We start from the raw sequence: 20,429 nt of genomic DNA on the forward strand, positions 1-20,429 counted from the left end.
CAGAGGAGGAAGGGTGCTGGGCTTTCTTGGTGCCAGCAGCAGCAGCAGCAGCGCTCGAGCGGCCGCCATTTTAAGCAGCCCTCTCCGGAGCCCTTTTGCGTGCCACTCATCGTCCCCCCACCGCCGCCAGCCCCTGCTGCTCACAAGACACTGGGGCTCGTGGTGCTCTTGCCTCATTTCCCCCCCAAAAAATATAGTCTGGCCCCCCACAAGGTCTGAGGGACAGTGGACCAGCCCCCTGCTGAAAAAGTTTGCTGCGCCCTGATTTAGGCAAAGTATTATAGACTCATGCAGCTGGAAGAAACCTCGAAGGACATCTAGCCCAATATGCAGAAATGGTGAATCTTATCAGAATAAGAAATCAAGATAAACTTTTCATAAAAGAATGGAAATGGTTTATTGAATATTTACAGATAACTTGTAAACAGATAAGAACATTGGCAGGATTATTTTATAACCTGCAGCTTCATGAGCGTATATATTTAAAGAAGATGAATAAGTGAGCAAATTAAGTTAATTTGGATATGCAGAAGATATTTAAAAAAAATTCAGGAACCGCAGAAAGAGAGGGAAGGAAGTCAGGCTTTGAAATGTCGAAATGATTGTAAAATTAAGTGAAATGTATAAACTTAAAAAGTGTAAATAAAAAATTAAAGGGGGGGAGCAGTGATGTCCCTCAAAAGAACGGGGTACTTTGCCAGCTGCTAAAATTGGGGTGCTTGTTGCTTCACTTGTGTACCCAGCTTTTTACAAAACTAATGAATGCTTAAGGTTGAAACAGGAATCACATAAGACTTCCCTTTCCCCCTTTGACATTTATGGCATGTAGTTCATCTACTCAGAAGCAATTAAAGGCCACATACATGGTGACTTCCTCTTATTATTCAGGAAGAGGCGGGACCCTGCAAAGGCTGCAGCGGGCAGGAGAGACATGCCAATTGCTCCTGCCAAACTGCTCCAAGACAGCCTTGCAGTATATCAATTTAACTTTACCATTTGTGTGACAGCCACTCAGAGCCCTCACAGCTATATGCCTAGCACTGCTTTGTAGCTCCTTTTTTATTGCAGTGTTGGGAAGCAACTTTATCAGGAGGCACTAGAAAGGAAGCGGGAAGTGTCTTGGAAAGGCTGCAGGGATCAAAAATCTGACTTCCACAGTCATCTCTGAGAGATGCCACGTCGCTGGGCTGGCAAGGTGTATACATCATTTCTATTTACGCAAAAGGGGGCAGTAGCTAAATCAACAGGACCTGGTGGGGCCTAACCAAAACTTGTTTACGGTTGACAGCTATGGTCCTTATTTTCTCTGAGGAAAATAAGGACCATAGCTGTCAACCGTCCCTTATTTGGCGGGAAAGTCCCTTATCCCAGCGCTGTGTCCTGCTGCTGTCCCTTATTGATGATGTCCCTTAAATTTCCCGGGTTTCCCTGTCCTAAAGTGAAGGCCTTCTGGGAAATGATCTACAATGAATTAAAAAAGGTATTTAAGTATACCTTTCCCAAGAAACCAGAGGCCTTCCTTTTGGGCATTGTTGGCCAGAAAGTGTTAAAGAAGGATAGAACTTTCTTTATGTATGCAACCACAGCAGCAAGAATTCTCATCGCAAAATACTGGAAGACACAAGATTTACCCACACTGGAGGAGTGGCAGACGCAATTGATGGACTATATAGAATTGGCTGAAATGACTGGCAGAATCCGAGATTCGGGAGAAGAAACAATGGAGGAGGACTGGAAAAAATTTAAGGACTATTTACAAAAATATTATAAGTTATATGAATGTTAAGAACTTGCATGATCTGGAAAATCTAGCTTCAGCAATAAGATTTAGTGATATGGGAAACTAAGTTACAATTATGAAAGGACTAAAGTTTAAAGTAACACTATATCTATTTTAGAGCAAAAGTAAATTGACAACAAGTATTTTAAACCTAAAATATAATTATTTGGAATTATAAAGGAACACATGAAACAAGGTAACAATTTGCTGATATTTTTATTGTAAAGAATGCAGGGTGAGGGAGATGCGGGGAAGTCCGGTTGGTTATGAAAAAATGTCTTGGAAATTTGAATTTCCTTTTTTTTCTTTTTTTTTTCTTTCTGTTATTTTCTTTATATATCTGTCTTTACATCTGTACCTGGAAAAAAGCAATAAAAATATTTATAAAAAAATAAAAATAAAATAAATTTCCCGGGTTTCAAAGGAAGCGGCTCCTCTCCCTCCCTCCTTGCCGGCCAGGGAGGAGGGAGGCTCCAACTGTGTTGCTTGGCTGCATTGCTCACCCAATAAGGAGTCTAAGAACGACTGGGGGGGTGGAGCTTGCATGCCTTGTGCCCGGCCGCATTGCCTGGGGACTTGCCTTTGCTCAGCGCTTCCCAGCGGAGAGGTGACGGTGGTTTTCCTTGCTGCATCCCCTTTGCCGGGTTGCTGCACTGTGGGAACCACCGCTTGAGGCTTCGTTTGGCTGCTGGCTGGGCTTTCTGCCTTTGTCTCAGAGGGGCTCAGAAGGTGAACATACCTGTGCTCTGAAAATCCCTTATTTTGGCTGCTGGTCCCTTGTTTTCAAATCTGTAAGTTGACAGCTATGCTTAATAAGGACGTCCTATTCAACAACAACAACAGCCATTTTATACTCCACCCATCTGACCGGGTTGCCCCAGCCACTCTGTACAGCTTCCAACATATTTAAATTCAATAAAACATCAAACATTTAAAAGCTCTCCCTATACAGGGCTGCCTTCATAAATTTTCTAAAGGTTGTATAGCTACTTATCTCCTTGGCTTGGGGATTGCATAACTCCATACCCTCCAACATTTCTCCAATGAAAATAGGGACGTCCTAAGAGAAAGCGGGACATTCTGGGATCAAATCTGAAACCAGGACAGCTTCTGTAAATCCGGGACTGTCCCTGGAAATTAGGGACACTTGGAAGGTTTGCATATATTCTGTTATGCACTGAAATTCTCACCCTGGGCCAGCAGGGGGATACTGTAGATAGTTTTCACTCAGGTCCACATATGCAGATAAGGGATTGAAAGTGATGTTCAGTGATTGGATAGTTACAGAAAGTGGTTACTGTTGCGTTGTAGTGGAGCTCTATATAAGCAGGCTGGCTGAACCCTTCAGTTCAGTTCTGTTCTGGCCTGTGAATAAACAAGAGCTGTTTGAAGAATCGCTGTGTCATCTGATATGTTCACCCACAACTTAACATATTCAAAGCACCTTTAAAGCACCTCGCTTCTCCCAATAATTCTGGGAACTATAGTTTACCCCTCCATGCACTCCAGTTACCAGCACCCCCAACAGATAATTTCCAGAACCCTTTTGGGTGAAGTCATATGCCTTGAATTATGGTGTGGATGTGATCTAAGTTCCATTGCATTCAAGGCATGCGCTTCACTCCCTCCTTTGGAAACGAACAGAGATTAAACCTGCTTAACTTTGGGCTGGATTGTGTAACACAGCAAAGCGGTTAGCAGCAGCAAGTTTTTCTGAACTCTGCTGGCATCGATCAGTTCTTATTAAGTGTGGGAACAAGAGGGGCAAGCTGGAACACGCAGACCCAGATGTGGGTTACAGTCTCTTTCCAGGCTCAACAGTAAATCCTCGACAATTGTGGAGCAGTTATTGATGTCGTGTTCCCAGTTTTTGGCATGACTGGTTGAGACCAGGTTACTCTATCGCCTCCGTCGTTCTAGCCCAACTATTAGGATCTGTGATAACAGGTCACTTGACAGATGGGGCACTGAGACTGAAAATGACTCGCGTTAGGATTTGAATCCAGGACCCGGTGTCATTCTGTCACAGGCAAAACCCTGTGCAAATTTTAGCCACCTGTCATGTTTCATTTTTTGTTTAATGCAGTGGACAGGCATTCTCTTGGGATGGGACTGAGCCCCCCAAATATTGAGGGGGGCCTGGTCAGCCTTTTCCTTGCAGAGGTGAAAGGACGATTCCCCTGTCCCCTGGCCTGGCCTGCCACTGTGCTGTCTCCCAGTGGGTTGCCGCTTCTGCCACATCTCTCAGTTCAGCCTCCGGGGACTACAAGTCCCATCATGCCTCCATCCCCTCTCCTCCCTCCGCCGAGCTCAGTTTGTCCACAGGGCCAGTCGCAGCAAGACCAGCAAGCCAGGATCTGATCACAACGCCTTGGCTCCACGCTCAGCCTCCTTCCGATGTGACAGTGATGCGTGTGACTGTGTGTCAACGCACATGTGTGCGACGTGTATGATGTCACACACCAACGATGCATGTCGTGGGTGATCTTTGGATGAAGGGAATAATAATAATAATAATAATAATAATAATAATAATAATAATAATACAGTGGTACCCCGCAAGACGAACGCCTCGCAAGACGGAAAACCCGCTAGACGAAAGGGTTTTCCGTTTTGGAGGCGCTTCGCAAAACGAATTTCCCTATGGGCTTGCTTCGCAAGACGAAAGCCCATAGGGAAATCTCCGGGACAGCGGGGAAGCGCAGCGCGTCTTCCCCGCTGTCCTCGGACCTCCTCCGAAGCCTGGCAGCGGGGCGGGGACACCTCTTCCTGCCGCCAGGCTTCGGAAGGATGCTCCGAAGCTAAAGAAGCTAAAGCAGCCTGCCGTGACCCTCTCCCGGCTGGAGAAGTGACGCGCGCCTATGGCAGGAGCCTCCATAGGCGCGCGTCACTTCTCCAGCCGGGAGAGGGTCGCGGGGGGTTTCTTTAGCCCCGCGCGCGCTCTCCCGGCTGGAGAGGTGACGGGCGCCTATGGAGGCTCCTGCCATAGGCGCGCGTCACTTCTCCAGCCGGGAGAGGGTCGCGGGGGGCTGGTTTAGCCCCGCGCGCGCTCTCCCAGCTGGAGAGGTGACGGGCGCCTATGGAGGCTCCTGCCATAGGCGCGCGTCACTTCTCCAGCCGGGAGAGGGTCGCGGGGGGTTTCTTTAGCCCCGCGCGCGCTCTCCCGGCTGGAGAGGTGACGGGCGCCTATGGCAGGAGCCTCCATAGGCGCCCATCACCTCTCCAGCCGGGAGAGCGCGCGCGGGGCTAAACCAGCCCCCCGCGACCCTCTCCCAGGTGACGCGCGCCTATGGCAGGAGCCTCCATAGGCGCCCGTCACCTCTCCAGCCGGGAGAGGGTCGCGGGGGGTTTCTTTAGCCCCGCGCGCGCTCTCCCGGCTGGAGAGGTGACGGGCGCCCATGGCAGGAGCCTCCATAGGCGCCCGTCACCTCTCCAGCCGGGAGAGCGCGCGCGGGGCTAAAGAAGCCATAGCCCCGCGACCCTCTCCCAGCTGGAGAAGTGACGCGTGACTATGGCAGCAGCCTCTGAAGGATGCACCGAAGCCTGGCGTGGGGGGGGGGCAGAGAGACCTTCTCCCCGCGCCAGCCTTCGGATGGCTGTCCTGAAGACTTGGGGTGGGAGAAGGGTTTTCCTTCCCACCGCCAACATTCAGAATGCTGTTCTGAATGTTGGCGGTGGGGAGGAAAAACCCTCCTCCCACGCAAGCCCCGGGAACAGAGGGAAAGCGCTGCGCGCCTTCCCCTCTGTTCCCGTACCTGTGCTGAAGGCTTGCGGTGGGGAGAAAAGCCCTTCTCCGCACCGCCAGTCTGGCAAGCGGTTTCCCTAGGAACGCATTAATTGATTTTCAATGCATTCCTATGGGAAACCGTGCTTCGCAAGACGAAAAACTCGCAAGAAGAAAAAACTTGCGGAACGAATTAATTTCGTCTTGCGAGGCACCACTGTACAAGGTGTGACCGGAAAGTAGGGTGAATCATCCCTATATGCAATACAGTGGTACCTCGGGTTAAGTACTTAATTCGTTCCGGAGGTCTGTCCTTAACCTGAAACTGTTCTTAACCTGAAGCACCCCTTTAGCTAATGGGGCCTCCTGCTGTCGCCGCGCCGCCAGAGCACGATTTCTGTTCTCATCCTGAAGCAAAGTTCGGCAATCTTCGCGGAGCTCTGGCCCAATGGTTGCCAGTGGCCTGAATTAATTAATTTTACAATGAATGATTTTAGAGTGTTGTTTATGTTATACTTTTATACTGTTTTATTGTTGTTAGCCGCCCTGAGCCCGGCTTCGGCTGGGGAGGGCGGGATATAAATAAAATTTATTATTATTATTATTATTATTATTAACCTGAAGCACTATTTCTGGGTTAGCGGAGTCTGTAACCTGAAGCGTATGTAACCTGAAGCATATGTAACCTGAAGTACCACTGTAATGGGAACTGCCGGATTCGCAGAGACACGTGGGAGGCGTTTGTCCGTAACTGTGCTGGGCCCAGGGGTAACCCGAGAACCGCGGTCCAGGTCCGGTCCAGAATCCGAAGGTTCCGCTAGGAGCCAGTCTGACAGGGTCAAGGCAGGACACGAGGCAGGAAACCAGGCAAGGACAGATACAGGATCTCAGGCACAATCTGGCATACAGCAATGTTGCTCCTGCAACCTGGGGCGGGGTCTGATAGCCTTTTATCTTTGTCGGGGTAGTGGCCGGTCCTGATCCCCCAGTGACTAACCTCCCTTTTTCGCCCGAAGGCGAGCACTCCTCCTGCGAGTACTCAGGTCTCTCCTTCTCTCAGACCTTAGTCTCTGCAGCTCGGGAGATGTCGGTGGGTTACTAGACCCAGAGGCGGCCTCAGCCTCCCCTGACCAAACCGGTAGTGGAGCAGCTGTAAGTGATGGCCCAGCTGAAGGCAACGAGGTAATCCCCGCATCTGGAGCCAGGGCAGGCTCAGGACCCTGACTTGGCCCAGCTGGTGTTTGTTGCAGGGGAACCTGTGCAGACTGGGACTCTTCAGGATCAGGCCCCAGACTTGGTTCAGATGATGCCTGAGGCAAAGGATCCGGTGCAGACTGAGACTCCTCTGGTTCCGAGTCTGAGCCCAAGTCCTAGGCCATCACAGTATCTCAGCTAATGTATGCGCACACATTTCTGCATTTGTTGGCAGGCCTACGTTCATGCAGTAGCGTTTGTTGTTGTTTAGTCATTTAGTCGTGTCCGACTCTTCGTGACCCCATGGAACAGAGCACGCCAGACAGTCCTGTCTTCCACTGCCTCCCGCAGTTTGGTCAGACTCATGTTTGTAGCTTTGAGAACACTGTCCAGCCATCTTGTCCTCTGTCGTCCCCTTCTTCTTGTGCACTCCATCTTTCCCAACACCAGGGTCTTTTCCAGGGAGTCTTCTCTTCTCATGAGGGAGCCAAAGTATTGAAGCCTCAGCTTCACAATCTGTTCTTCCAGTGAGCACTCAGGGCTGATTTCCTTAAGAATGGATAGGTTTGATCTTCTTGCAGTCCATGGGACTCTCAAGAGTCTCCTCCAGCACCATAATTCAAAAGCATCAATAATTCAGCGATCAGCCTTCTTTATGGTCCAGCTCTCACTTCCATACATCACTACTGGGAAAACCATGGCCTTTACTATACGGACCTTTGTTGGCAAGGTGATGTCTCTGCTTTGTAAGATGCTGTCTAGGTTTGCCATTCCCTTTCTCCCAAGGAGCAGGCGTCTTTTAATTTCATGATTGCTGTCACCATCTGCAGTGATCATGGAGCCCAAGAAAGTGAAATCTCTCACTGCCTCCATTTCTTCCCCTTCTATTTGCCAGGAGGTGATGGGCCCAGTGGCCATGATCTTCGTTTTTTTTATGTTGAGCTTCAGACCATATTTTGTGCTCTCCTCTTTCACCCTCATTAAAAGGTTCTTTAATTCCTCCTCACTTTCTGCCATCAAGGCTGTGTCATCTGCATATCTGAGGTTGTTGATATTTCTTCCGGCGATCTTAATTCCGGCTTGGGATTCATCCAGCCCAGCCTTTCGCATGATGAATTCTGCATATAAGTTAAATAAGCAGGGAGACAATATACAGCCTTGCCGTACTCCTTTCCCAATTTTGAACCAATCAGTTGTTCCATATCCAGTTCTAACTGTAGCTTCTTGTCCCACATAGAGATTTCTCAGGAGACAAATGAAGTGATCAGGCACTCCCATTTCTTTAAGAACTTGCCATAGTTTGCTGTGGTCGACACAGTCAAAGGTTTTTGCATAGTCAATGAAGCAGAAGTAGATGTCTTTCTGGAACTCTCTAGCTTTCTCCATAATCCAGCACATGTTTGCAACTTGGTCTCTGGTTCCTCTGCCCCTTCGAAATCCAGCTTGCACTTCTGGGAGTTCTCGGTCCACATACTGCTTAAGCCTGCCTTGTAGAATTTTAAGCATAACCTTGCTAGCGTGTGAAATGAGTGCAATTGTGCGGTAGTTGGAGCATTCTTTGGCACTGCCCTTCTTTGGGATTGGGATGTAGACTGATCTTCTCCAATCCTCTGGCCACTGCTGAGTTTTCGAAATTTGCTGGCATATTGAGTGTAGCACCTTAACAGCATCATCTTTTAAAATTTTAAATAGTTCAGCTGGAATATCATCACTTCCACTGGCCTTGTTATTAGCAGTGCTTTCTAAGGCCCATTTGACTTCACTCTCCAGGATGTCTGGCTCAAGGTCAGCAACTACACTACCTGGGGTATACGAGACATCCATTTCTTTCAGGTATAGTTCCTCTGTGTATTCTTGCCACCTCTTCTTGATGTCTTCTGCTTCTGTTAGGTCCTTTCCACTTTTGTCTTTTATTATGGTAATCTTTGTACGAAATGTTCCTTTCATATCTCCAATTTTCTTGAACAGATCTCTGGTTTTTCCCATTCTATTGTTTTCCTCTATTTCTTTGCATTGCTCGTTTAAGAAGGCCTTATTGTCTCTCCTTGCTATTTTTTGGAAATCTGCATTCAATTTCCTGTATCTTTCACTATCTCCCTCGCATTTTGCTTGCCTTCTCTCCCCCGCTATTTGTAAGGCCTCGTTGGACAGCCACTTCGCTTTCTTGCATTTCCTTTTCATTGGGATGGTTTTAGTTGCTGCCTCCTGTATAATGTTACGAGCCTCCATCCATAGTTCTTCAGGCACTCTGTCCACCAAATCTAAATCCTTAAACCTGTTCCTCACTTCCACTGTGTATTCATAAGGGATTTGACTTAGATTGTATCTTACCGGCCCCGTGGTTTTTCCTACTTTCTTCAGTTTAAGCTTGAATTTTGCTATAAGAAGCTGATGATCTGAGCCACAGTCAGCTCCAGGTCTTGTTTTTGCTGACTGTATAGAGCTTCTCCATCTTTGGCTGCAGAGAATATAATCAATCTGATTTCGATGCTGCCCATCTGGTGATGTCCATGTGTAGAGTCGTCTCTTGTGTTGTTGGAAAAGAGTGTTTGTGGTGACCAGTTTGTTCTCTTGGCAGAACTCTATTAGCCTTTGCCCTGCTTTGTTTTGAACTCCAAGGCCAAACTTGCCAGTTGTTCCTTTTATCTCTTGACCCCCTACTTTAGCATTCCAATCCCCTATAATGAGAAGAACATCCTTCTTTGGTGTCATTTGTATAAGGTGTTGTAAGTCTTCATAGAATTGGTCAGTTTCAGTTTCTTCAGCACCAGTGGTTGGTGCATAAACTTGGATTACTGTGATGTTAAAAGGTCTGCCTTGGATTCGTATCGAGATCATTCTATCATTTTTGAGATTGTATCCCAGTACAGCTTTTGCCACTCTTTTGTTGACTATGAGGGCCACTCCATTTCTTTTACAGGATTCTTGCCCACAGTAGCAGATATGATGGTCATCGGAACTGAATTCGCCCATTCCCGTCCATTTTAGTTCACTGATGCCCAGGATGTCAATATTTATTCTTGCCATCTCATTTTTGACCACATCCAACTTACCAAGGTTCATGGTTCTTACATTCCAGGTTCCTATGCAATATTTTTCTTTACAGCATTGGACTTTCCTTTCGCTTCCAGGCATATCCGCAACTGAGCGTCCTTTCGGCTTTGGCCCAGCCACTTCATCAGCTCTGAATCTACTTGTACTTGTCCTCTGCTCTTCCTCAGTAGCATGTTGGACGCCTTCCGACCTGAGGGGCTCATCTTCCAGCGTCATAACTTTTATATGCCTGTTGTCTTTGTCCATGGAGTTTTCTTGGCAGGGATATGGCTTGCCGGTTCCTGCTCTAGGTGGATCACGTTTGGTCAAAACTCTCCACTATGACCTGTCCATCTTGGGTGGCCCTGCACAGCATAGCTCATAGCTTCTCTGAGTTATTCAAGCCCCTTCGCCACGGCAAGGCAGTGATCCATGAAGGGGGCGGTAGCGTTTAGTAGCTGTTAATACAGTGGTATCTGATGGCGGAAGAATTTCATATTCCGCGTGAAATCATTCCTGAGGTTACTGAGTTGTCCCACCCTCCATATTCTCCCAATCTGGCCCCACTGGATTTCTTTCTTTTTCCAAAACTGAAATCTGCACTGAAAGGGCACCGATTTTTCCAACATTTCACATATTCAAGCTGCTGTGACGAGGGAACTGAAAGCAGTACGAAGAAAGGACTTCACCAGAAGTTTCCAGCAGTTTTCCCTGTACGTTTCTGAGCACAATTCAAAGTGCTGACCTTTAAAGCCCTAAACGGCCTCAGTCCAGTATACCTGAAGGAGCATCTCCACCCCCATCGTTCAGCCCAGACACTGAGGTCCAACTCCGAGGGCCTTCTGGCGGTTCCCTCGCTGCGAGAAGCCAAGTTACAGAGAACCAGGCAGAGGGCCTTCTCAGTAGTGGCGCCCACCTTGTGGAACGCCCTCCCACCAGATGTCAAAAAGAAAACCACCAGACTTTTAGAAGACATCTGAAGGCAGCCCTGTTTAGGGAAGCTTTTAATGTTTGATGGACTATTGTATTTTAATATTTTGTTGGAAGCCGCCCAGAGTGGCTGGGAAAACCCAGCCAGATGGGCGGGGTATAAATAATAAATTATGTTGTTGTTGTTGTTGTTGTTGTTGTTGTTTTATTCTACAAACGTTGTCAACCATGCATTGTATCAGAGGGGGCCTACTCTGAAGGCCTGTAAGGCATGCATGTTCAAATATTTCTCGCTGTCCAATTGCTGTGACCATTCACCAAACATTCCGGTCACACCTTGTAATAATAGCCTCTGCTCCTGCCCACCACTGGCATGTGAAAGGTGGAAATGTGGCCCCTAGACTGATAAGCCTACCCTGCCTTTGAGAGCAGGAGAACATCTTTACTGTACCAACACCTGCAAGACATTATCAACTAGGCCTATAGGAGAGCACCCCAAACTAACAAATTCCAAAGCAATAAGCATCTGTGCCCGCTTTTAATGACAGCTCCGCAAACAGAAAGAGAAGCATGGAATTGACAACCTGCTGGCATTATTTTGCTGCTCCTTTAAATTGAGCGAGAAGCGCCTGAATAGCGGCTATCTTAGGAACTTTCCATTTAATCTTAACGCTATGCAAAGACAGCATTCCTTTAAACTGTCACATTGCAAGATGCATTTTCCTCCGGGTTACCTTGCAGTACAGAAACAGTGTTCTAGAGATGTGTGCTTTAGCCCATAAATCTTCCAATCTGGTAGATGCCCCTCTCTAAATGCTGTCTTTACTGCACAGTTCATCTGTGACAACATCCTGTGGCTGGGGGGAAGCTGGATTGATGGAGCTGTTAGCGGCTTCCCGCTCTTTCCAATTTCTCTGTGGGGAGAAGCGCAGCTTCAAGTGGAATTAGTGACAAAATAGGATGCAGCAGGAGGCGAAGAGAAGGGGGAGAGTTTATGACGAGCACCAAATGCCTTTCCCCTTATATTCAAATATTCATTTGCACTGCAGCTGAGACGCAGATGTTCTTGGAATTGCGGTTATTGACAAACATTTGTAGGCTGGGAAAACTCTTTGTCTTGGTAAATACAGAGACAGGGAGTGAGACAAAATTGCAACTGCAGAGGGGCTAGTACCCAAAGCTTTAGCTTATCTAGACAATTAAATAAGCAATAGTGTGCTGATGTCCTGTTTGTGTTTAATACTTTGAGGAGGCGCCTTGCTGTTCAGGGGATGGTTTTGCTACTGAAAGAACAGGCTTTTGCCACTTAAAAAATAAAAAAGTAGGAGGTGTGCATTCTGGCATTGTAGATTAAAAATGTCACAGAATTATAGAAATTCCAAAAAGAGTGGGGAATGTACAGCGATTACCTAAAATAAACAGTGTCCCCCAATCAAAACCTAGACTTGCTTTGAGTAATATTTGCAAAACAAAATATGGCTTACAAGTATAGTATATGGAGGAGAAGGGTAGAAGTGATGAAATGAGAAAGAAACAGTTTATCAAACAGGAAATCAGGCCTGCTTTGAGGAGGAAGGAGGTCTAATAGAATAAGAATCGGAAATAGAAAATAGGGTAACATCAGTCCATGGGTAAGAACTTTCAGATTTATGGCTATATGTTTGTCATTTGATTTGTGTCTTCTTTTTAGTTTGTTTCTTAAGTGTCATGTGTTTATGTGCTGTATTAAAAAGTTAATAAAAAGCATTTTTTAAAATGTCATAGAATTATAGAACTGAAAGGGGGCTTTGTAGACATCTGCCAGTCCAAACATCTGCTTGATGCAGGCAATCAGAGGTAGAACATCTCTAGCCAATAGCAGTCTACCCTCTGCTTGAAGACCTCCAGTGAAGAAGACACCATCATCACCCTCCAGGTAATATTCGTCATTGTTGATCTGCTCTCTTAATGCTCAACCAAATCTGTTTCTCCTGACCTTGCCACAACTCCCTTGAATCAAGAAAAAAGCGGCAGTAAGTACATTTACAGAGCATGAAGTTTTATATACAGTGGTACCTTGGTTCTCAAACTTAATCCATTCTGGAAGTCCGTTCGGCTTCCAAAGTGTTCCAAAACCAAGGCATGCTTTCTCATAGAAAGTAATTCAAAACAGATAAATCCGTTCCAGACTTTGAAAAACAACCCCTAAAACAGCAATTTAACATGGATTTTACTATCTAACGAGACGACTGAACTGGGTTCCACACAGTCACAAAAACAACTTAACCGAGAAAGCCCCAAAAGAAAAACGCAAATAAATAGCAAAAAACAAAAGCGCCAATATAAGCTCCAAATATCACATCTGTGTTGCGTACGTGCTCAGAACTCGTCAGCTGACAGAGCTCAGTGTGGCACTCAGAACAGAAGCGTAACATTCAAATTGGAAGCGCAGCACTCAAAACGGAGCACGTTCGGCTTCCAAAAAAGTTCACAAACCGAAACGTTCGGCTACCGAGATGCTCAAAAGCCAAGGTACCACTGTATAGGGAAAGCTGCTCAATTCTGAAAATGACTCAGCTGCTAAATATTAAAAGAAAAATGCAGAAATATAGGCATGCAAACTAGTGTGTCTATTTGTATAGAACAGGGGTCAGCAACCTTTTTCAGCAGAGGGCCCGTCCACCGTCCCTCAGACCATGGGGGGCGGACTATATGGGGGGGTGAACAAATTCCTATGCCCCACAAATAACCCAGAGATGCATTTTAAATAAAAGGACACATACTACTCATGTAAAATCATGCTGATCCCCGGACCATCCGCGGGCCGGATTTAGAAGGCGATAGGGCCGGATCCGGCCCCCGGGCCTTAGTTTGCCTACCCCTGGTATAGAAGGCCATTCGGAAACAAGAATCTTGGCATTGTATCCTGGCATTTCCTCATACATTTTCAATGAAATCAGATTGATCTGATATTATTCACTGCTCTGTAGTCTCTGGATGCCAAGCTGACTTCAAAGTGAGTGTTTACTAATGAGCCCGAGACACTGATTCTTACAGACACCCACTCACAACAGATTTGCATAAAACTGGTGTGAATAAAACCTCAGTAATTGGAACCTTGCTTGAAATATGGTACATGCACCCAAGCCGCTACATATGCTATAACAGATTGCTGGAGCAGATTACAGGTTTTCAAATGAAAGCATAACATTTGTGCCATTTGCCAGTAAATCCCCCCCTTCCAAAAAGAAAAAAATAAAATAAATTGATTACTAGACTCAAAGAATGCTGGTTTGTATGATGAGCAGCTGGGAACGTGAAGATTGTGACGTCAATATTGCCACCTTCAAATATCAAGACTCAGACCCTCAAAATGTCATGGTTTTGATTTTTAAAAATACATTATAGCCTTCAGAACAAGCCTCCGAGGGGCAGCAGAACGTTTGAAAAATAAGTACAATACAAGCATTAAAATCATTAAAAGCAGCCGCCATAAAAAGCAGCAGATCCCAGAGGAGCTGCAAAAATGATACTACAGTCGTACCTTGGATCCCAAATGCCCTGGGATGCAGACATTTTGGCTCCCGAATGCCACAAACCTGGAACTGACTGTTCCAGTTTGTGAACGTTCTTTTAGAACCCGAATGACTGAACTTCCTGAAGCAAATTGGAAGCCACGCTTTGGTTTCCAAATGTTTTGGAAGTCAAATGAACCTCCAGAATGGATTGTTTTGACTTCCAAGGTACGACTGTAAAAGCAGTTGTGAAGAATGATGGACTTCCAGGGCAAATGATGTATTTTCGCTGGCACTGAATGGGCATCAGAGTTGGCACTAGGCAAGCTTCTTCAAGGGAGCAGTTCCAAATATGAGGTGCCAAAACGAAACAAATAAATCCCTCTCCCTGGTCACAGCCCTCCAATAGAGCAGCCTTTGTGGAATAAATGCACTACAATAAAAAAGAAAGAATACACATTAATTTTCTGTTCCTGGAGGAGGCTGGTGGAAGAAGAAGAAGAAGAGTTTGGATTTTGATATCCCGCTTTATCACTACCTGAAGGAGTCTCAAAGCGGCTAACATTCTCCTTTCCCTTCCTCCCCCACAACAAACACTCTGTGAAGTGAGTGGGGCTGAGAGACTTCAGAGAAGTGTGACTGGCCCAAGGTCACCCAGCAGCTGCATGTGGAGGAGTGGAGACGCAACCCCAGTTCCCCAGATTACGAGTCTATCGCTCTTAACCACTACACCACACTGGCTCTCACACTGGTGGAACTGGGGGGAACCTAATGTTCTGATCATATTTTGTTGAAAATCAATAAGAATCAGGGAGAGGAGAGAGGAGAGAGGAGAGAGAGAGAGAGTGTTTTGGAGGACTCACATGAAAGAAGGTGACCCTCAAGTAACAAGGGTTTTGTAGGTAGACAACTAGAACTTTCAGCCCTGGGATTTGGACCAAGGCTGGGTCTTCAGCTCTATGGTTCACACCCCTTCTCCAACCTTTCATTCCATACTTCAGGAAGGAGCCATGGCTCAGTGGTACAGCCTCTGCTTTGCATGCAGAAGATACACAGCATCTCCAAGTACGGCTGAGAACATCCTGTCTGAACCCCTGATGCCAGTAAGTGAAGACAACATTGAAGTAGATGGACTAGGGGTCTGACTCAGTGTAAGGCAGGTGCCTATATTCCTATGTTCCAGGACTCAGGCCCACTTCTCATCTGTGATCCGTGCTAATTCCACCAATAATCTGCCCGAGAACTCAAAGCAAGGACTCTTAACAGCAAAGTCCTTTGTTGCATATGCAACCATAGGAGCCTGCCAAGGGATTTTGATTTGGCAGGTATCCGCTAGGAGCTACAACAAATCTCTTTTGCATGTCGCTTATCAAGTATGTGCCAAACAAGAATGGCCTTGCATTCCAACTACCAAACACTGCACAATAGAAATCATCCCTGTAATCATAAAGGTAAAGGGACCCCTGACCATTAGGTCCAGTCGTGACCGACTCTGGGGTTTCGGCGCTCATATCGCTTTATTGGCCAAAGAAGCCGGTGTACAGTTGCCGGGTTATGTGGCCAGCATGACTAAGCCGCTTCTGGCGAACCAGAGCAGCGCACGGAAACGCCGTTTACCTTCCCGCCGGAGCGGTACCTATTTATCTACTTGCACTTTGACTGCTAGGTTGGCAGGAGCAGGGACCGAGCAACGGGAGCTCACCCCGTCATGGGGATTCGAACCGCCGACCTTCTGATCGGCAAGTCCTAGGCTCTGTGGTTTAACCCACAGCGCCACCCACGGCCCGTCCTGTAATCATAGTTTAAATCAAATGCAATTGAATGACTAATGCAAACGTCTCAATGTTCAGAGAGCAGTGGACTCACCTCCACTAAAAGCCTCCCTAACTTAAGAGGGAACAATGTACGAGGCTTCAGGGCAGAGAGATATCTCTAGATTTGTCTGGCAGGGCAAGAAACCTAGAATAAAATTTAAAATACTAACAGATGCAAAGGAAAGAGGTGGATTTGCCCTGCCAGACCTTAAACTTTATTATGAATCAGCAGCTTTTTGCTTGTTGAAAGAATGGCTACTTCTGGAAAACGCAGACATTTTGGATTTAGAAGGTTTTAATAATGTATTTGGATGGCATGCATATTTGTGGTACGACAAGGTCAAAGCACATAAAGCATTTAAAAACCATATTGTCAGGAAAGCATTGTTTAATTTCTGGATAAGCTATAAGGACTTATTGGAAAACAAAACTCCAAGGTGGCTGTCACCGATGGAAGCGAAAGCTCAGAAAAAGCTTAATATGGAGGTCAGATGGCCGAAATATTGGGAAATTTTGGAACAAGAGGGAGATAGACTGAAACTGCAGAGTTTTGAGAAATTAAAAAACAAAGTGCGAGACTGGCTTCATTATTATCAGATAATGGAGGCATATAATTTGGACAAGAAAATTGGCTTCCAGGTGGAAAAATCAAAATTAGAAACAGAACTGTTAGAACCCAAAACTAAGATTTTGTCAAAGATGTATAACTTGCTGTTGAAATGGAATACACAGGATGAAACGGTGAAATCTGCTATGATTAAATGGGCACAAGATGTTGGACATAACATAATGTTTGCTGACTGGGAACAGTTATGGACCACAGGTATGAAGTTTACGGCATGCAATGCCTTAAGAGAGAATATTATAAAAATGATATACAGGTGGTACATGACACCAGTCAAGCTTGCAAAAATCTACCATTTGCCCGATAATAAATGTTGGAAATGTAAGGAAACTGAAGGTACATTCTTTCACCTTTGGTGGACGTGCCCAAGGATTAAGGCTTTCTGGGAGATGATTTATAATGAACTGAAAAGGGTATTCAAATATACCTTTCTGAAGAAACCAGAGGCCTTTCTCCTGGGCATGGCCGGCCAAATGGTGCCAAAGAAGGACAGAACTTTCTTTATGTATGCCACAACAGCAGCAAGAATACTTATTGCAAAGTATTGGAAGACGCAAGATCTACCCACCCAGGAAGAATGGCAGATGAAGGTAATGGACTACATGGAACTGGTGGAAATGACTGGCAGAATCCGAGACCAGGGAGAAGAGTCGGTGGAAGAAGATTGGAAGAAATTTAAAGACTATTTACAGAAATATTGCAAAATTAATGAATGTTAGAATGATGTCAGAATGAAGTTAAGTAGTTTAAGCAGCAATGTTTTAAAGGAGTATGAAAATGGATTAATAACAGGTGAGAACTCAAAGTTATATTAAGTTAAAGGATTAAGATAAAAATAAAGAGGGAAAGAAACTGCTGAATTAACTAACTGAACTGGAATACAAAAAAGGGAGGTGGGAGGAGGTCAGGGAAGCAAGGATATGAATATATGATATGGAAAGATTGATGTGTTTTGTTTTCTTTTTTAAATGTTTTTTATCTTTTTTCTGTATTTTTCTTTTTTTCTTTTTTTCTTTTATTTTTATTGTTGTCTTTTCGTCTAATTTTTTTACTTATGTAACTTTTTTCCTTTGAAAACGTAAGAAATATCATTTAAAAAAAAACCAATGTACGAGGCTTCAGGACAGACTAAGCCCACTTTGTAACTCACTCTACATAGGGCTGCCCTCGAGACCGACCCAGAAACTCCAGTGGGTGCAGAATGCCACGGCGAGACTCCTTACAGGGTCCTCACTGCAAGATCACATTCACCCGGTGCTATACCATTTGCACTGGCTCCCGGTGGAGTACCGGATCAGGTTTAAGGTGCTGGTTTTAACTTTTAAAGCGCTATACGGCCTAGGACCCTCGTACGTATGGGACTGCCTCTCCTGGTATGTCCCAAGGAGGACCTTACGGTCTTCAGATAAAAACATCTTGGAGATCCCGGGCCACAGGGAGGTTTGGCTGGCCTTGACCAGAACCAGGGCTTTTTCGGCTGTGGCCCCGAACTGGTGGAACACTTTGTCACAAGAGACTAGGGCCCTGCGGGACTTGACATCTTTCCACAGGGCCTGCAAGACGGAGCTGTTCCGCCAGGCCTTTGGCCAAGACACAGTCTGACCCCCTCTCTCCTTCTGTAATCCTCATAGAACTCTAGCCCAATGGTTGCCATTAATTTGATTCTGAATTGATTTTAGAATGTATTTTAATTAATTGACTGTGTGATTTTATGTACACTGTGCTGTTTTTACTTGTTGTTAGTCGCTCTGAGCCCGGCTTTGGCCAGGGAGGGCGGGATACAAATAAAAAAAAAGTTATTATTATTATTATTATTATTATTATTATTATTATTATTATTCATTGTCCCTGTGGAGAGTGCCCAACGAGAAGCGGGCATGAGTGTGCCTCTAAGGCTTCCCACTTCCTACTAAGTACATCATTGGGAGAGTTGTCTGCCCCCCCCCCAGCTCAGAATCCACATAATGAAATATGAGTCCATCACTTTCTGTTGTGCTGGGATACTTTGGGGGAGCTCTGGTTCCTGATCTGGTCCATCGGGAAGGATTTTTTGCTGCAGGGTTTTGCCTTCTCTGCCTAGCTGGGAGAAACCAGGAATGGGTTTAATGCAGGGGTCAGCAAACTAAGGCCCAGGGGCTGAATGCGGCCCCCCAGACTCGTAAATCCAGCCCGCGGGCCCTGGTTAGTCCCTGCGCACTGCGGACGCCTCGCTGTGTGGGGACTGACTTCCATGATGCTGGCACAGCTTCTGAGCAGACGGCAATACTGGTGCGGCTTAGGATTGGCTGCAGGAAGTTCCTGCAGCCAATCTGAAGCCTTGCCGGCCACCCGCTGTGGTAAACCTGGCACGGCCAAGGACAGAGAAGCTGGCGGGCGGGCGGCGGATCTGGGCCGTGCCATGGGCTTGGCACGCCTGCTGGCCCCGCACCTGGTACCCAGCTCAGCACTGCTGCTGGTGGCACGCTCAGTGGCCATGCTCAAACAGCTGGAGGGTGAGCTGCACACCGCCTGCCCGGCACTCTGCATGTGTTGCCTGCCCACTGACCTGGTGTCGGACAACAGCTGCAAGAATGGCAGGTGAAGTTGATGGACTACAGTGGTGCCTCGCAAGACGAAATTAATCCGTTCCGCGAGTCTCTTCGTCTTGCGGTTTTTTCGTCTTGCGAAGCACGGCTATTAGCGGCTTAACGGCTTAGCGGCTTTAAGAAAAAGGAAACAAACTCGCAAGAACTCGCAAGACGTTTCGTCTTGCGAAGCAAGCCCATAGGGAAATTCGTCTTGCGGAACGACTCAAAAAACGGAAAACTCTTTCGTCTTGCGCGTTTTTCGTCTTGCGAGGCATTCGTCTTGCGAGGTACCATATACGTCTTGCGAGGTATATGGAAATGGCGGAAGTGACTGGCAGAATCCGAGACCAGGGAGAAGAATCGGTGGAAGAAGACTGGAAAAAGTTTAAAGACTACTTACAGAAATACTGTAAAATTAATGAATGTTAGAAAAATGTTGGAATGAAGTTATATGGCTTTAGTAGAAATGTTATAAGGAATTAAGTATAAATAGATTCATAGAGTATTAAAGGGAAAAATAAGGTTAGAATGTGTTAAGATAATTATAGGATAGAAAACAGAGGAAGATGGAAAGGAATTGCTGAAACAATTAATAGAAATGGAATACAAAAAGGGAGGTGTGAGGAGGTCGTGGAAATAAGTGAAAGAAAGATAAGATATTGAAATTGGACTGTGTTTTAAATGGTTTTTGTTTTGTTTTGTTAGTTGTATGTGTTAGTGTTTTGTAGTGTTTTTTGTACTGTACTGTATTGTATTTTTTTTGGTTTTTTGTAGTGTTGTGTTTAATTTGTTGGAAAATTAATAAATATATTTAAAAAAAAAAAACAGCTGCAGCGTGTGGTGCACGCCACCTGGAAGCTCCACGGGGACGGGCTGATGGAGCAGCTGCTGCTTGTCAACAACGCCGGTGAGTGGGCGACGCCGAGATGCGCTCCTGAGCGTGTGCAGATTGCATTCCTCCTCCAGGTCCGGAGGCAGCTGTGCGACTGGCTTGCAGGGTATTTATATTTTTCAAAGTATAGTCCGGCCTCCCACAAGGTCTGAGGGACAGTGGACCGGCCCCCTGATGAAAAGGTTTGCTGACCCCTGGTTTAATGGAGAGAAGTAGAATACAATGCTTGCGTATCCTGAAGTACTGGACTTGCGAAGGAAGCGTTTTGCCATGTCTCCTGCCTCTAGGTCCTGAAGGGGGCGCTGTTCCATATGATACACCAGTCACTTCACTCAGGGTGGGGGAACCCAAGATTGTGGCTCTTGACTCCTCCTTG

General features: G+C 46.1%; 2 long non-coding RNA genes across 2 annotated transcripts in view; one reads left to right on the plus strand and one right to left on the minus strand.

The window, feature by feature from the left end:
• The window catches only part of LOC310691329, a 98,565-nt gene that overhangs the window by 35,096 nt on the left and 43,040 nt on the right, over positions 1-20,429 (minus strand). The window lies entirely within an intron of this gene.
• Positions 11,107-18,360, plus strand: LOC310691337. The gene is made up of 3 exons (XR_014518472.1): positions 11,107-12,576; positions 15,157-16,065; positions 17,710-18,360. It is a non-coding gene; the product is annotated as an uncharacterized lncRNA (long non-coding RNA).

This window comes from Podarcis liolepis, assembly GCF_965112155.1.
Source record: "Podarcis liolepis genome assembly, chromosome: 1".
Taxonomy (NCBI): Eukaryota; Metazoa; Chordata; class Lepidosauria; order Squamata; family Lacertidae; genus Podarcis; species Podarcis liolepis.